The sequence below is a fragment of the Neolamprologus brichardi genome, chromosome 17 (genome assembly GCF_056152115.1).
Source record: "Neolamprologus brichardi isolate AB-2024 chromosome 17, ASM5615211v1, whole genome shotgun sequence".
Classification (NCBI taxonomy): Eukaryota; Metazoa; Chordata; class Actinopteri; order Cichliformes; family Cichlidae; genus Neolamprologus; species Neolamprologus brichardi.
The window spans coordinates 11678281-11697761 of NC_142120.1; the positions used below are offsets into that span (position 1 = coordinate 11678281).

The window sequence follows — 19481 nt, forward strand, 5'->3', positions numbered from 1 at the left end:
TTATTAGTGCAAATAAGGTGTGAATCTATTGCCACAAGGTGCCAGGAGGAGCAGCAGCGTTATAGTGCAGTTGTAGTGACACAGCAGTATATACAGTAAAGGTGTAAAGGTAAAGGTGTTATTCCTATTTTATTAATGTACAACAACAACTACCAGTTTAGCAACGTTACGATGCCACCTCTTGCTCTCTCAGTGAATGAAGGTTGTATTAAACCCCGATTCTTTTGTCCCCATGACAGAACAGAGAAAACCGACTCATAGTGTGTTAAAATATTAATATTTCTTTTATTCAATCATCTTCCGGAAGAGAGAGACCTCTGCACAGCTCAAACGCCAGTTGCAAGAGCTCTCTAACATTAGAATCATAAACTGTGCTTCATATAGGTGTTATTTTGGTACTTTACACGTCACACAGTCTCAAACATTGCTTATATGGCAAGTTTCTCATTTCAGTGTCTTATCTATTAATATGGCTGTGCACTAAAACTTCCTGTTTTTCAGTCTGGCTGAGCACTTAGTTTGTGAGTTAAAGGTGGCCTTGCTCTACAAGCCTTTATTAAAGTACATAAAACAATATAATGAGCAGATACACATTAAAAAATATTTCTCTTATCCCTAACAGTTGTAAATGAGGAGAGGGAAAAGTAAACAGATAGCAGTCATGCTAACCAACGCTCTTCTGCAGTAATTTCATGTAAAAATTTAAAAATCATTTTTTAAATGACAGCCTCATGTAAATTTTGTCAGAATAAATTGCACTGCATTATAACGAAGCCAACAAGGCAACACGTAACCATGTTCTGCAGAGGGATGTGAATGCTAGCAAGGGAGAAAACAAGGCTAGTGCTGCTAAGGTTAGCAAAACTTTGGATGCTATTGAAATAACTCCCTTTTTGTGCTACTGTTGCTGTCAGATATGCCTGGGCTTATCTTATCGTCACTGTGTTTGCTAGGAAATATAAAGACATGGCATCTCTATATCATTGCTATCATGATATGACATTTGTTGGCACGTTTTATTAAATCCCTACGCTTATTTCTTAGCAAAATAGAAAGGTTCAAGATGTTTGCACTGATGTGTACATGAACACTAATGTGTACAGAACACGGACAGACCCGTATGTATGGCCATGTCTTCAATGGACTTTAGTTCCCCAGCTACTACTTGTTTTAGATCCAGGAGGCAAACCTGCTGCAGCACTTCTGCACTTTAACATATAGTGTTATGTTGCTTGTAAAAGTAACACAAGCTAACAATTGCTCCAATTCAAAAACAGTAATTAAAAACTATTACTTTGGGAGGCAGTTACAAACCTGTTCAGAGCCATGAACAAATCAGTGTTGCTAAATTTCATTATTATTGTTATTAAGCACAGGAAGAGAAAATTAAGAAGTGCAATAATTATGTAGCTCTCTCACTAGACACACACAAACACACACAAAGGAATAGACAAAAATTTAAGCAATGATTAAAGAGTGCTCAAGTCCAACATTTCTATCAAGCTAAGCTAACCCCTGCTGATACAAAAAAAACTCCAAATGGAATACTCATTTCTCTCAAAGAAGCAGTGGAAAGGGAAAACAAGGAGGACACAGAGAAAAGAGAGAGAAAGCAGGGTGTCCTTGGTGTTTACATCAAGACATGGATTAGCAGCATGGATTACTGTCACCAGATACCCTGTCAAGATCAGGGTTAGGAGGTCTAATCCACCACAGAGCTGTTGATATTACAAAGAAAGCCTTGGGATTGTACTGTCAACTGGGTACATATCACATGAATGGAAGATAACCGACTGAGAGATTCAGACTTTATGACTACAGATGTAGCAATCAGCAGTGTTTACAAGCATCAAGGCGCTGTAAACAATGCATTGTTTAATTATTAAAAGCAATAACTGAGTTTTTAAAACAGCAGATTTTGATGGAAATGATTCCACTACTCAGTTTGTTTAAAGTAGATTTATTATTCTCATTTTCAGCTCCATGTTTTAATTCTTGGACTGAGTGATTCAGAGACTTCTCATTGCCTTGATGCATATCCACAGTTAAACCAATGACTTTCACTCACACACCACATAAAACACTCTTTATATACTGCATGTCGCTGTTAACAGGTATACATGTGAGAAATGCACTAAAATACCAAATGAAGAGGAACTTGTGTTACCCGGAAATACCAGCACAGAAAACTTGGCAAGTAATTCTGCTAGCATAATAAATTTCAAACAATTTTAACACCTCTAAAAACAGCCTTCAAGAGCTTAGCAACACTGTAAATATGCCCACTCGCTTCACTGAAACTGCAGTCAGAAGCCATTTGGTCCAGTTATCAATACATGGCAAACATTTCTGTGACATAATGTTACCCAGTAGCTTCCGGTTGTCATTCTTAAACACTGCCGTCATGAATGGAACACACTTGTCTTTTGCCTTTTGCCTTGCACTAAATCCAGCTTTACAATGGGTTATGTTAGCTAAAGAGTCCTCAGTGAGTTTGCATGAATAAAGAAATGTTTAGGCTTTTGGCTTTTATTGGGGGGGGGGATGTCTTTTAAATTCTTCTATAGAACACAACCAACTTACTTTTACTTCACTATTAAATAGGATAGGGGTACCATAATGTGAGCACAGCTCTTCATATGGTCATATAAAGAAACCTCCTCCTTAAAGTGAAGCAGACAGATTATATATTACTAATAGGGAAGACTGGGTGTAACTGTAACATTTTTCCTTTATAACTCAGAGTACTTGAAATACACTAGTCATCTTTTGATGAAAGGAACATATTTATGTGCGAATAGTACAAATAGAAGTAAGTAAAGTAAATAAGGGCAATTATAACACTGAATAAATACATCTTATTAATCCTTTACATCTCAAACAAAAAAAACTGCAAAGTAATCACATTACTGTAGAAGTATCTAATAATGTAACTTAAAAATGTTTAGGCTGTATTCTCTCATTTAGCTGTCGGGTATCGTAGCTCAAATATTTGACGTTAAAATCTAGAGAGAAAATCCTAATGAGCATGTGCAGGGTAAGCATTTTTACTGTAGGTCGTTTCCGCTGCATTACAGTTGCCCCATTACAACTGTCCCAGTCTCCCCCACAGAAGTAACATGTATGTGTTTTGCTATACTGATCCATTTTAAGTGTGAGGTACTCGAGTTGTGTCACAAACTTTCTGCTTTCTCAGACTGGGTGTCTCTACTTTCTTTTCATGCTCCTAGAGTGAGTAAGAGCATTTCAAAGAAGGGGTCTAGGCAAAGATCCAACTGAAGAACCCCTCTGGATTTGAGAGAAATAGCTGACATCTGCCCATCCCCACTCCTTGCTCAATCTCTTTCATTTTTTGCCACTCGTTCTCTTTTCCTCTTTCACATCTGAGACTTACAAATCCTCCTTAGTGGGATGGCGTTCAAACGTGCTCATTTTTCTAAACACACGCTCTGAGTCGGCCCCTCAAGAATGTTTTCTGTGCAGAAAATAATCTGTGCATTGTGTCTTCAGTTACAATATCATTCATGGCTTTAGTATAACACTCGAAACAGTCCTTGGATCCAAAATAAGGTCACTCAGAAAACATACGCACATACACACTGATAAACTCTGCACTCACACACATTCTTGGCTCGGGCTGGGCCATTGTGCAGTGGGTGCTGATGCATGCTGTGATTGGGAGAGTGTGTTATCGGTCCAGATCAAGAGGCTCTAATGTCATTAGGACCGTTGAAGAGCCCACTGGCTTGTCATCAGCACATTGCTCGTTAGACTGTGTATGACTTCCTGAATAGGAGGGGCTTCTGGGTTTCACATAGAGCAGCGACCACAAAAGGGTGAACTTAATGAATCGCTAATCAATTACAGTCCCCACAATGATTAAGAACCCATTAAGGATTGTAATCAGACGATCCCTGTTAAGAAACCCATGATGAAAGAGCGTCATCGCTATTTGTTAATTAACTGCAAAACACAGAATAACAAAACAGCAGTTGAAATAGATTTAAATGATAAATAAAGGTTGAGTTGAAGATGACTGTGGCAAACTTTCAAAGGGGTAACAATTCAAGTATGATTATGCGAAGAGTAAAACAGGGCTTTAATGTTTCCCTTTAATCTATATTTAAAAGGAAGCACACATGCAGGAGTTGATGATTTTGCATTAAGATATAGGCATGTTGTGACATATCAACTTACTCGGAATCGAAAGGAGATATTTTGCTGTAATTACAATAAATGCAGCCAGGAATCTTCCTTCTTAAAGGGTGTTGCTAGGCACTGTCTGACAGCCGCTTTCATAGAATAAATTCAAAGGCTCTAGCCTTTTTTTTTTCACCATTTCTCTCTCTTCCCCCCCCCCAATTCCCTTATTCCCTACTCTAACGAGCAGACAGGAATGCAGGGCCGTGTAGACAAATCAGCTCTCACTTCCATCGGCTGCCGAATGGCACCACCTTAAGTCCTCCTCTTTCTCCATCCATCCGTTTTTCCTTACCTGTACCTCTTCTCCTCCCAGCTCCTCCCTCAGCTCTTCGGTTATTTCACGAGCCAAATTTCTCCCCCCCCCCCCCCGCTCTCTTTATCTGTCTTTTGCCTCCCTCACCCTCTCTCTCCAGCTCATCCCTGGTTTCCAGTATCCTTTTCTCCTCTCAACACAGTAATTAATTATGAGTCGTAGTTTGCTCGAAGCTGAAATGACTGTGGATATTTTTGCTGCGGTATGAGAAACACTGAAACAAGACACTTCAATGTAGTGTGCTCTGTGTGTTTTGGTTAAAGCGAGTGAAATGGATTTGCTGCTACCTTTAAGCCAGGATCTGTGCTGTGCTGCTGCTCATCAGTAATTTTGCAAGTGCTCTATCTCACGCTCTCTCAATTGAAGCTCCTCACCGTCACACCAGCATGACCAAAATTACCGTCCAACCTTAGCTTTTCATAGATAACACATAATGAATGTTGATTGCCGAGGAGAAATAATTGCATTTTAGAAATGTCAGAGATGCTTGATGTGATTAAGAAATAGTTTGTTACTTAGTTCATCAAATAGAAAGCGGGGGCAATTTATTATAACTGTTTATCTTATGTAATAATGTCAGCCGATGTAATTTTAAGATGTTTGTTGCAAAATATTAATGAAGTTGTCGGCACGGCGTTAACAGCTGCACGAACACAGGCACCTCTGAGGTTTTAATAATCGCTAATCAAGTCTTACTGAGTTGTGATAAGACTTCACTTCCAACAGGGGTGGCATCCTTAAAGGTCTTTCACATTAGCACCCCTTCTCTTTATCCCACCTCTGTCACTGAGCAATATCCGAGCGTGCCAGTGCCACTTAAGCAGGTAATAAATCGGGAATTATAACACTTCATTTTGCAGATGGCAGACTATAGACCTCCAGTCAATATAAACAGTATACTCTAGCTACAGTCGATAATGTTTAGGGTTATACTTGCATCAAATTTACAGGAATTTATGAGGTTTATGTAAAAAAAAAAAGAAAGAAAGAAAAAATGTTCATTTACAGAATGCATATACACAAAACATGCATGTTACATGTAGTAAGCCAAGCACATCAATCTGACACTTTGGTAGTAGTCAAATGCAAATGAAAGCAGCACAGCTTCAGTCTGGTTTCAAACACTGTTTCTTCCTGGCAAGATGTTCCAGTAACAAAGACCACAAGAGCCTGAACAGTACCAGGGTCATGAAAATAGGACACGCCAATTAAATAATTAATTATACCTTTACTTTCCTGTTATTACATGCCAAAAGGCTTGCTGTGAAAAAGCCTGATCATGCAAACATGCAGGCACACTTTGAGTACTCACTCACAACAGATCAGACCTTAAGAAGAGACTGATTTATAGAGAGACTACTGATGCCTTGAGGGAAAGCACGTGTAAATTGTCACCATAATATTTAAATACATTAACAAGGATAGAAATTTAACACTGCTGGTAGAACAAAGCAAATCACAGAAGTGTCAAATAGTCACAACAACACCAGTGCACACAGCTACACACCAGATGCTACCCTATAGTACTTTAAGGACAGTAGAGTCCGTCAGACTTAAAATGAAAGTATCTGCTCATATGTAAGTCAAGTTCTATAATTCACACTGACATCCCATATGCTTTATCATGCACTCAGACACCGAGACACTGCTGGCATCCATCAGGACGGTGTTTATTTTCAGGTGCTTACAGCTCTTGTGGCACCAGAGAAGAAAAAAAATGAAGAGACTATTACTCCATGACAAAATAACTTCTTAAGTCGCCTGTTGACTAAATCGTTGTTCCTAGCTGAGTCTCCGTACAGGATCAGACCTGGCCCAGTTCAGATGTTTACTCATGACAGTTTCTTTCATTCTTTACATTCGTACCTCTGTCTCATTCTCCGTCTAAATCCTGTGTGACCCGCATGCAGCCTCTTCTTTCCTTTTCTTCCTGTCTCTCTGTTCCGGAGCTAAAACAGACTTGACCTCTGAGATTAACTTCTTAGACATGAAAGCTTGATAATTTAGAAGGTTTTGTGGTGATTACACTAAAATGAGAAAAAAAAAATGCATATTTCTTTTTCTTCTCTGATCTCTCCATCTGTTTCTGCACTATTTCTTCAAAAACTGATCTTTCAGGTGTGCATGTGTATAAGGTGCATGTGTGCTCTGTTAAGCTTGGTATAAAGGACAAGGAATGAACTATTGGACAAAACAAAATTATTAATCCATCCTATTGTAACCCACTCCATCTCGCTGTCTCTCTGCCTCACTCACATATACACATCGCTGTAGCACCATGCACATCTGTGAGCCTCATCACTTCCGTGGATGATTTGGTTTGCTTAAAGCTCATGGATTACGGCTCTCCCTCATAATCCATGGAAGAAAAGTCTTAAAGATCTCAGCTTCTGGTTTACTACGCACAGCTGGAACAAGGTCAGCTGACTGGCCTATATTGAACTTGTTATTCTCTTTGTTTCTCTCGATTTAGCTCCCAAAAAATGTACCCAGGCCCTGCTGATCTACTAAGCCAAGAGAAAAATCACTGTTATTATGATTAAACAATTACAGTATCCTTCTGAAATCATGCTCAAGTTAACCAATAAACATTATTTTTAATTTATACTTGGTGGTCTTTAATAAATAATTCGAACACCCACAATATGAGAGCGGCACAAGCTACCGCCTTACAAATGATCACCGAGTTGAATCAGCGTATTAAAGCACTAGAATCACAAGCTATGCATTATTGCTCGCTTCAACTAATGTGGCAACAGTCTGTTATTCAGAATACGTTACTTTTCTGTTAGAGAAGAGTCAAGGTGGACTCAAAGCAGTGTGTGGAATTTATAAATAAACAAACAAAGACATTTGGCTCAAAACTTCTGTGAAGAGATTGTCTTGTTGAGTCTCCTGCAGCTGAGTCGGCGTCACCTTTTCTGCCTCACAAGCTCCCTTTCCTCTCTGTGAACCCTGTCCTCGTATTCCCTCTGCTGCTGGACGAGGACAGCCTCACTTTCATCAAAGTCTCTCCCCGTGCCAGCCAAAAGCCTGCGTCGGTCCTTGAATGTCTGCTGATGCCTGGGCTTCTTCAGGAGGTCTTTAATCCTGTGCTTGCATATCCTACTAAGACTGCTGCTGCGACTTGATTTAGATCCCATCAGATTAGTGGAAAATGGTGCATGTCGGGAAGACACTTTGACTGCCTCAGTGGAAAACTAAATACTACATTCCATTTTAATGGTTTTTTTTGTGAATCAAGGCAAATAGATGTATCTATTAACAGCTCTAAATTCCGATAGAGACACTGATGTACTGTCATACAAAGGAACTTGTCATTGTCACATACCTCTGATTCTGTCTCACTCTTGACTTTACAGGTGCTTCAGTTAGAAAGAAAAATATAGCCCAGTCCCCACTCTTCTTCTGGAAACAGCACACGTCATACTTTGTCAGCCTGTTCACATGTCTATCCACTGTAAATTAAACCTAAGTATAGACCTTGTGGAATGGATGGAGAATATTGGGCATGCTAGCGAAGACAGAATGTCTACATCTGCAGAGACTTGCAGCCCAACCGTAATGGTCTGGGAAAACTGAAATATTAGCAGTTTGACAGCATGTGTCAGAAGTGCCCTTCTAGCTGCTGAGATATTCCATTTTTAAACACATTCAGCCAATGGTGCTGTACAACTAGTACTACCACAGACCGAGCGGTAGAAGAAGAAATGGTTGATAAATGAGCAGAAGTATAGAAGTAGATGTGTCACTTCCCTAAAATGTCAAAGAGAAAATGAGAAAATCATTATGATAAGGAATCGTGGTGATTAAATAATGTGATATTTTAGCCGCTCTGCAAACTAAACATGTTCACTCTTAATTCAGATTATTTCAAAACATGTAACTACTGCGGGCACGTGCATCACACGTGCACATCTGTGATTTTATGTCATTCTTTGACTGTTTTATGAAGAAAGCATGCCGTTTTTACACTACTAAGACTGAGAATGGCATGGTTTAATTGGTAGTAATTGCCAGTAATTGCCAGTAATTGTCAGTAATTGCCAGTAATTGCAAGTAATTGTCAATAATGACAGTGCAGGGTCTCCTTTGGGCTTGTTATTAACATGTTGACAATGTTAATATCTAATTAATGAGTCCAATGATGCATCATGGGAGTCATTCATGCAAAAGAGTTTATGCACCCTGTGTAGATAAGCAGTTGCTGTTGAGGGTAATGCAAACACTAACACACAGCTTATATGAGCACCTAGCTAATAAATTTCTCCTGCTATGCTGTAGCTCGTTGAACTATGAGAGCTCAAATAAGGATAATTCAAAGAGTATAAACTAGGACGGTGGAGCTAAGACCCTAGACACTAAGAATGATCTGAAAACTAGATGCAATGCTCATTAAAAGGGTTAATTTGGACGTTTTAAAGTAATATTTCAAAGTATTTCAAAGAGTATGCGAAATAGACATAACTATGGGTAATTATGAATTTGTTTTTGCACCATTACAAAATAGAATGTCAACCAAAGTCTAATGTTTCAACATGACTGAGGCATATAAAGAGTTAAACGTGCAAAGGTGTGTGTGAATATGAAGAATGTGCAACATACACAAAATCCCTCCTGCTGCAGGATCCCTAGGGCATTGTGCAGTATCATCTTCCCACTACAGCAACATGACTTAACATGTCTTAAAACTTGTTTTGCGAAAAATGGTCAAAACTTAGGAAGATAACAGCTTTCTTCTACGTCTTGTGTCATTATTTGTTGGGTTAGATTGTGTAGTGACCCAGGACTCCACACACAAACAGAATCATTGCTGCCAAGAAGTTTTAAAAAGGTGGCCCCACATCAATAGTCTTGTTACACAGGACTTGTGTTGTCAACTTTTAACCATCCACTGGGATCAAGTTTCACAAAGCAGGAATACTCACTATCCAGGACCGGGCTTATTGGCTGCCGAGATAGACGCTGAAGAAAGCACAGCTCTTAAGCACAAAGGCAGAGCTACCCTACAGATGCAGGACTATTTACAAATCCGTCAGCTGACATAAATTAAAATATGTCTGCGCAGAACTGCTGCTGCTGTCAATATTCGGTGATATATAAACTTTTTACAGATAAAATGCAGAAAAAGCAGCCACAGTTTGCCCAGTGGAGCTGCTCCAGCTCATTGGTTAACTACTCTTGGTACAAGAGTGCGAAGTGTGCATCAGAACTGACAGACGGTGGCGTTCAGCCGGGTGGTGTGTACATTGCAATGAATTTACATTTAAAAAAAAAAAATCTTCAGCTGAGATATGTGTGAGCACCATCACAACAACTAAGATGTGGGTAAACTGAGTTTAGGAAGGTTTACACTTCATTACATGCCTTTCCACAACCACTCCCTTCCCTCTGCATGGTTCCCCTTAAACTTTCCTTCTCCCTTTAACTCCATCTTTCAAAGCCTACGGCATAAACACATCAGACAAGCTTTCTAGCCAGCCATCGTTCACAGTGGCAAGTGAGAGGATGCAAATTATTATCCAGCGTGTTACCCCTCTCTCTTCCTCCCTCTCATCCTCCCTTGCTTTCGTCTTTCCCCTGCTTGTCATGGCCATTTTTATACTTTGATTTTCTGAAAGCTTTACCTCATCTCATTGCTTTTTCCCACAGACATGAAGAAAACCCTCTTACACACGCCGACTTACACAAGGACAGAGACACACCACATAACTATCTGGTTGCCAGATTTGCCGGTGGGCCCAGAACAACCCAATCAAAGCTCAGCTGGAAGGACTGCCATGACAATGCATAACGGATGGACAAAAAAAGAAGGGGGAGGGAAAGATGAAAACCTTGTGCTTCCTCCACAGTTACGTTTGTAGACTCGCAGAGAGAGGGGACAGCCTTTTTTTTGAGCCAACAGAGGGAAAAAGTGAGAGGGAGAATAGCTTGATGCAATACAACAAAGTGGCTAACCTTTCCTCTGCTAGTCTGTCAACTGGGGATTTGGAGCATTATGTCTACAGGAACTCCCAGTGCTCTGTGTGGGAGGTGGCAAAAAGGAGATGTGTGCTCAGTACTGAAAGGCTCTATATGCTCCAAATCAGCCACAGAATTAAAACCAGACAGGTGAAGTGAAGAACATTGATTATCGTGTTACAGTGGCACCTACCAAACTGTGGGATATATTAGGCAGCAAGTGAATAGTCAACTCTTGAAGTCAATGTGTTAGAAGGAGGAAAAATAGGTAAGTATGAGGATCTGAGCAACTCTGAGGGGCAAAGTGTGATGATTTGCTGCCTCAGTCACAGCATCTCTAAAACAGCAGGTTTCGTTTGCTGCAGTGGTTAGTAACTAGCAAAAATAGCTGAACCAAAAACAACTGGTTAAAATGTAAATATAGCTCATTTACGCATGTATGGATAGGAGGCTTGTCCTCGTCATCATGCACATGCTTACTCCTGTTCACCACCTACAAATACTACAATGGCCATGTCAGCAAAAGAACTGAACCATGAATCAAAACACATTTTTTATGTCATGTGGAAAGCCACAGGTGGGTGTATCATTTCCTTGGAAAAAATAGCAGCAGGATACAATATGAAAAGAAAGGAAAGCCAGCAGAGATCGTATCACGCCCTGGGCAAAGGTGTAGCTGAGAAACCTTAGGCCTTGACCATCATGTGGAGTTTGACATGTACCACTGACCTAAACATTGTTGCACACCATGTACATTGCTTTTTGTTAAAGGTATTCCCTGATGGCAAAGGTATACCCGGCAATATCCACCATCTCAGTCAGCAGTGTTTTTTTCCAGCTGAGTTTCCCTACTCTCTTAGCACTACCTTGAAGCTTACCAAAAGTTCTTTCCAGTGTGTCAATCATTTTTCTAACTAATCAATAAAAGATAGCTGCGGCCCTTTGGTCCATTCTGCTCAAGATAAAGGATGGGAAAAAAATACTTAAGGGTATGACAAGTGCCAGACTACAAACACTCCAGCAGCCACTAACAAGACTCGGCCAATCCAATCAATATCTACAGTGACACAGTCATCACTGGTTAGAATATCAACAAGCATCAACGATCTTCCGATTAATATATTAAGAGATGATGTTCCATCTCCTTTTGGTGTCATATGAAAGGTAAGAAGCCCAGAGAATCAACAATCCGTGTCTCTTTAATGCCGCTTACTATTTTTCAAGGTAAGCACATGAGTAATTACAATTGCTGTGAAGGAGTTCTCAGTTGACAGATCATGTTGCCATAGGAACAGTTGTGTGGGTAGCAAGTAAGGACGGTGTGAGTGACTATAGGGGAAAGATTTAACAGGACCTCCTTTGACTGAGCTCCAGCATGCAGAAAGATTTCATTAAATCAGTTAATGATCATCAGTCCCACCAACATCACAGGGAAAGCGTGACAACGAGGAAAGTAAACCAAACAGATAATTATCAGATAAATAGCTGAGGTGAGGTGCATGTCCTAAGTTTCACATTCTCGTGCAATCATCGCTTTTCGGAAAAGTTTAATCAAAGCAATCAATACGATCACACCGAAAGTCAGAGACTTAAAAGAATGACAAAGGAAAAGGGTTTTATTCCAGGAGAGCAACAAATTGTTCACCACAGCGGTTGGCGAGAATTGGGCCTTGGCTAAGAGTCAATCACAGCATTTGCACAGACACGAGCCATTCCAAATCCCATCAGCAGAAGAAAATAAAATATACTCAAGGAAGGCAAAATCCCAAACTCAAAAGGCAGTAGCACACAGAGAGAAGAATAACACAAAACCCAATGTAAGCCTTGTTAAGTCTCTCCTTAATATCCCCAACATTATGCTGCTAGACTATGATATATCCTGGGGGGGGGAGGGGGAGACAGAATAAGGTGGGTGATGTAGGGGAGGGTATTACAGTAAAGTAGATCCTCCCTTCAGCCTTCTGGCTATAGAACAGCAGGGGTCCTTTCTGAACCCACTGTTTCACAATTACTGTGGTGACGCTGAATACTGATGCCCCCTGACACCACCAACACTCACAGCAGACAGGAAATGAGAGAGAGAGGGTACAAGAAAGAGCAGAACAGAGAGTGTGTGGGGGTGACAAGAATGGCGAGACATATTAACTTTAAATACTCCGTTCATCTCAACAAATGTATAGTAATACTGCTTTCTGTGTACTTTCCTGCAGCACTTCATTGCCGCAGAGTCTTTTTTGGATTCCAGAAAGAAAAATATTGCTTAATTTCCAGCACTGAAAGACATTCTGGTCCAAAGACATTGCCACTCGCCTTGGCGTGGTAGGCTGCTCGCAGGCTTGGCAGACTCAAGTAGCTTAGAGCAATACAGACTGATTTGACAGGCACACAAGAGGCGGTGCAAATTCAAACAAGAGAACCAATCAAGGACAATGCTCAAAATTTGATCGCATACTGGCAAATGAGTGCTGCCTGTCTAGATGTGGATTTGCCTTTATGAAATTGTACCCTGGATTGTGTTGTACTTAAATGTTCCTCAAAAGCTTTGTTGACCCATGTTGTCCAGAAATATTCCAAAGGAAGGCATTACTGCAAAAATGTACCAGAGCGACTATTTAGTCAAAAGATACGCCTTTGTAGAAAAGAGCATATTCAGAAGTGGATTTCTAATCACTACCATTTTTATAAAATTCCATTCTAAGAAATGTAACTGATTACAATTGCACTTTTTGTCTAGTTTATTTACATAATTCTGTTCCATAAGTTATGTACTCCAAGATTTACCAGACATGCATTTACCAAAAAGCTGGAAGAAATATTTGTCTACTTCTCATTACTTACTAAAAAAAAGCTAACACTTTAACTGCTCACATCCCAAAAGAAACCGCTGACCTCTTTTAGTACCTAGCGCTGTAAGCAGGGATTCTCTTTTCAAGCGGAAATGTTAACTTTTCTAAAGAACAGCACTTATTGAGGTCAATCCAGAGCTATGATAGCAATAAAGTCAAAGCGGAGTAGGGACGAGCGTGTCAAGCACAAACATGCTACCAATAACCTTTGCTACAACAAACTGACAGCCCTGCTGTTGCTTGAGAGGATGGTCCATGGACTCACAAACAATATACTTGAAATATGGCTTGTAAAAAACATACTATAAAAGCATAGTTTCTTATTGCATGCTCACTTAAAACAAAACTTGTTATTCGAAGAACTGAATAATGAGACAAATTTTCATATGATGACTGGTTGCACGAAAAATATTGAGAAGGTTTTGTCAAAAATGGATTCATAGAACATGCGTACATGCTTGCACGCCCATTCTTCCAACAGGCATGATTAAAACACCATTGGGCGCCTAATCCTTGCGTGGACTTGAGGCCTCGGTGAAGGAGTAAATGAGAGATAGCTAAGGGAAAAAAAATGCCCTAAGACCGTCTGCAATTTTCTCATCATTTCATGCATCTGAAACAAAACTAATTTACTGCTTGTCATGCTCGGCTTGGCACACACAGGCATAAGAACCAATATGCCACAGCGTGTCATCTGCTGCTGCATCAAAGAGAGCTGTTTATACATCAGACTCACGGCTCCATATGAATCATAGAGACCTGGGAGAAACGCTTAATATGGTCTTATCAAAAGGAGCAGTCTGGCAAACCCACTGATACGTCGGTGACTTTCCACATCTCCCCGATTCTCATCTAAAACAACATCCCATGTCTCCTTCTCGGTTTATATCCTTCTTCATAGGTCATTCCAATGACACAACAGTCTGGATTTTTTTTTCTGCCCATCCCCACACACAAATACACAAAGATAAAGTTATGTGCTTGGCAGCTTAGAGTGTGGCAGAAAGATATGGGAGGAGAGTGCTAGAGGCAGAAACCATAGGAGAGAGAGAAGAATTGAGTAATAAGATGAAAGAAAGCATGATAGAAGCCTGGAAGGAGAAAATAAAAAGTGGTGCGACTGTGATACAGTAGCGTGTACATGGATTGGGGTCCATTATAAAGGCATGCGACGACTTAATAGGACTCTGTGGCCAAGATGCTGACTACGGTATGTGTCTACATACACACATGCACTCATATGTTCTTCTTCCGCATATAATGGCTAAACTATTCAGAGGAGAACAAAGGTTCTCATTAAACTGGACGCGATGACATGTATTGATTTCTCCCCACAGAATTCACGACGCCTATTGTTTGGAGATCCTCACTTGATATCTCTGCTGTCATTGCTGTGCAAACATCAATATGCACCTCTTCGGTGTATTAAAAAAAGGGGTTAATTACATACTTGTAAGCAATTATTCCCTTAATGTAGCATAGAATCTACCCACCCCCTCTAAATTGGAATTTAGATTAAAGCCATCAGGCCGTCAGTCAGAGATGGCATCTTTTTCAGTGTCAACTAAAACCCAATCACACATTGCATACCAGATTTTAAGCTTACTCCAAGGTCATGTCCATACAGACAAGATAACAAAGACGGGTTTTATGCATCAATGGAATGATAATTCGAAGTGTAACACCATGTATTGCGCTCATCCTGAACAAAGAAGAAGGTTATCACGCTCCAATAAGCCAAGAGAATCTAACTTTGATCAAATAAGAAGGGATTAATAGACACCGAAAAATATTTCTTCCAATTTTATACTATCCCTGCCGCTCTCGTTAAAGAAACATGTCTCCGACTGTCCTAAAATATGGGAGACAGATTATAGTGGGGAGAACAGTTGGTGACACGGAAATACAATTTGCAATCTCCTCGGTGGTGTTTGGTGGCATGAGAGAGGAGGGAGTCTAATTGGACGCAAGCCTGTGTCTGGTAGTCCTGTCGCAGCCCACAGGGTTGTAAGTGTGTATGAGTGAGTGAGTGCGACGGAAAGAGAGAGAGAGACATGGAGTGAGAAAGAGAGCAACAGAAAAAGAACGAGAACAAACAGAGAGCTCCATTCAGGTCCAATCCACAGACACATCATTCAGTCTGACATGACGATACGTCTCTGTGACCCGAGTATTCATATAGGGCCTCGCCAGCCAGTCACAGATGCATCATTCACACCCACACAGAGACACACAAGCACACTTCCGCTGGGTCTTGCCTACACTGCTACCAGGCATTTATATCGCTACAGCAAATCTTACTAAGAGTTCCCACTCATATTCATTCACAATTCCCCCCCCCCCCTTGACACGAACACATTGCAAAGATTCTCTATGGAGCCTATTCTTGCAAGCGGACCGCTACCAAACTGCAATGAGCGTCTTTTACTGCCAAGGTTGGAGTGAGAGTTTATCCATTAGCAAGCCATAATATTGACAAGGCTGTGCTCTCCGGGTCCAAACCCCAGCCCTCTAGCCGTAACACTGGCCGACAGACAGGGGGTTGTATGTCAATATGAGGTGCTTACAGGCAGATAAAGGATGCTGCTTCAATTCCTATAGGCAGGCCTTGATGGACAACACGTCGAGAGAAAGGGAACCAGACGGGAAGGGAAGGAATGAGAATGAGTACTGCCAAGTGCTCTGAGAGCAAAGAATTTAGGACTGAGCTGGAATTTGGCTGAAGGGCAAGGAGGCTGAACACAGATGACTCGCAAATTGCTCAGGGATCAAATTTTTTTTTGCCTTAAGACCTTGACAGCAGCTGAGCCCACAGACAATTTGAGTAAAAAATGGGAACATTCAGAAACAAGATAGATGTGCATATTCTGAATGCATGTTTTGGGGAAACAAAACACAGAAGGCTGTCTTCCAGCCTAAATCGCAAAGCGCAGAAGAATAAGCTGAATGCCTTTTTCCTGTATGCATGTTGCTGTTCACCACCTCACCACCACAGATAGTTAAAACACCAGTTAGTGGACAACTAATCAGTAAAGAGACATATTTTTTGTATTCATTTGCTTTAATTAGTAGTTAAAGAACCGGGTGAACTCTGATGCCAATGTTGCCCTCGTTGCAAAATGTATGAAATTCAGTCACTTCACTACCTTCCAAACCCACAGCACATCTAAGCAAATGTCATAAAACATTGTGTATAACAACTATTTCACAGTCACTTATTCAACTTGCAATAACACATAATTCACTGTAAGAACTGAGACAAAATCAAAATTAATGCCAGCGTCAGCCATGGGCTCAATCAATCCACTTAATCCTATGAGCCACACTGCCCCTCATGGACTGTAAAGCACATAGCCTCGTCCCTTCAGCCATGCTCTTGCACTGAACAAGCATGAGACTTTTGGTGAGCTCATCGAAAACACAACTAGAAGTACAATTTTGCGAGATAGTTGTGTAGAAATGCTGCCGCACTCCTTTACATTAGGGTAATATCAAGTAGGGACTTGAAGGGCAACATTGAATTGATGCATTGAGTGTGGAGAGCAGGTGGATAGAGGGAGGGGAAAACCAGTAGAGGAGCTCAGAGTGCTCACTGTGGATGCTGTACTACAAATCTGCATTTTTGGTTGGCTGCAGAAGCTGCTTTCCGTGCATGAGGTGCAATGGAGGGTGGGAGGAAGGAAAGGGAGGAAGGAGAAAGCAGTGGAGAAGGAGATGGATGGAGGAGACTGAAGAGCTGCATCATACCGCGGGGCAGAGCTTGCACAGTTTGCTTAAATCTCTAGAAATCGCTTCAAGTGACCCACAACAAGGCTGAGCCAAAGGGGATGATTTATCTTGTGTACAACCAAAATCTAGACTAAGTCCAATGTGCTGACAGCAAAGTGCCACAAGCTGCTGTTATCAGAACTACATGCATTATTTCAAGACACTGAATATCTTTAAGTGATGAGAGAAACATTTCTCATCACTCTATCACTGACTTTGTTGCATGTGATCTACGAAAAGTGGAAGCATGAGAAAAATCTATTCTTGTGGATTATTGTTTGAATCTTCTCTCGGCAGGTCAATCAGCACTCCAGACAGCCACAGCTGGGTTTATAAGCTACTCAACATAAAAAGGCTTGAATATCATTTAAGCAAATAAAAGTGCCTGTGGCAAAGACAACAATGTCATAAATGCGCCTTTAGTGTCTTCTTTTGTTACGACATCAAAGCAATTGAAATGATCCCTTAATCCTTTTTTAAGTTTAGCCCTAAATCATACCCGTAGTGTGCTCCGACATGAAAATGAAAGTGCTAACATAAAATCCAAGCCTTAAGATAAAGTTACATTAAACTGAGTAGCCTGCTACCCGAGAGACCAAATGCCATGTAGTCAGTTTTTTTGTCTCAACCTAACGTGAAGTACATCCCGCAGTGCTCTATCCACATCGGTCAAGTTCAAAAGCCTTCAGGCTTCCACGACGGACCCTACGACCGTGGATCCGCACGGGGAGAAATGTCTCAGTGTTCAGTTTGAGGCACATTAACGTGGGGTTTCCTGCAGTTTGAGATAGCTGACAAACCGTAGATAAACAAAAAACAAAAACGTCAGCAAAGCGCAATTAAACGAACAAAATAACTAAACATTGTTATATGCACATGCTTTATTGTGCCACCGTGAAACTGTTTAGAAAAGTTCTTTAGCAGCGTGCCTGAACAGGGTCAGGCTGCATACACTCAGCCCTGCGTGGAAACCTAAAATAATAGGAAATATTCCAACACTGAACGGTTTAAATAACTTTTTGAAAGAACTATGACTGAAATTTTTGAGAAAGATGTTAACTTTTTGTTAAGGCCACAGAAATGAATAAATACCATATGTAATAAAACATCGGGTAGTTTTCCATTTCCATCTTTGCATTTCGTAAAGCTCAGCCACCTCCAATATCTTAATTTTGGTCCAGGAGTCTAAGCGCCACTACATACCAGTCCTACGCATTGCTTCATCCTCCGAAGACACCGCGTAAAACCGACGCGGAATCCCCGACAAATAATATCGTTTTGAACCGTCATAGCTACCGCTGCAAGAGGAACGAGCACAATTTGGGTACGCACCTCTCCGTGGCTCACATGGGATGAAGGGTACGAATAGCCAATGAAAACGGAGGAAACTCGGTCAACTTGAGGTCCCAAGTTGAAACAAATTGCAGAATTTGTTGGGGGGTTTTATCCTACAATTCTTCCTCGGGGATATAATGAGACGATCCAAATGAATTTTAAAAACAAAATCCGACCGATTATCGGAGTGCGCAGAGCGGGCATGGCGCAGCTAGAACAGGTGCAACACGCCTCTTGTCACCTGGCTGGTGCAGTGGGGAACCTCAAACCCGGCTATGATGCCCACCACAGCCTGCAAATATAAGTCCCGGTTGTGGGAACTAACGCAGTGACAAGCCTCGTTCCTTACCTGTAATCTATGCAGATATCATTCACAGCCGCAGCCGCATCGACACTGCGGATAAGAGGCACGTCCAGAGCAATCCCAACTCCTTCTACTCTTCCCCCCTTCCCCTCACAAAAAATGAAATGCTTAGAGTAATGTTATATCCTGATCAGACGGCTTGTCCACTTTAAATCCCCGGTAAAGGTGTAGTTAGAAGCGATTCCTGCACGGGAGAAAGAAACAGCAGCGGACTTCCAGCAGCATCCCCGATCAGCAGGACTCTACTAAGCCTCTCAGAGTGTTCTGAGACCCGGGAGCCGCACCTCCCATCTCCCGGCGAGGACGCACTTGGTATGCCGTTGGAAAAGCCGCTGCGCCGTATGGGATACCGCAGGAGGCTGTGCTTGTGTGTGCGTGTATGTGCGTGCAGAGAACGTGTGTGTATAGATGTGACTCAGTGCGGTGCTCCTGCTCAACTGAGGTGCTAAGGGTGCTGCAGCGGAGTGCGAGAGAGAGAGAGAGAGAGAGCGGGAGGGAGAGAGAGAAAGAAGGAGAGAGAGAGAGAAGTAGGCTGCTGCCTCGGAGTTTGCAGCTTCACAGCGAATCTCCAAGCCGGGAGGGACTTAGTGCACGGAGCTTCGCCCGCTGTAAAAGACGACTGTTTTCACCAAGGTTCATGACTTGCCTGCAGTAACCTCTTAGATTGGAGGCGATGTGGGGAGTGTTTTCT

At 41.4% G+C, this 19481-nt stretch overlaps 1 protein-coding gene across 1 annotated transcript in view; it reads right to left on the reverse strand.

Annotated features, from left to right (window-relative positions):
• plxna4 (plexin A4) overlaps positions 1 to 19227 on the reverse strand; it is a 241588-nt gene extending 222361 nt beyond the window's left edge. The window contains exon 1 of the mRNA XM_006780708.3: positions 18776 to 19227. The gene's annotated coding sequence lies outside the window, so the exon portion shown is untranslated. The remainder of the gene's footprint in view (positions 1 to 18775) is intronic.
• Between the last annotated feature and the right edge of the window lie 254 nt (positions 19228 to 19481).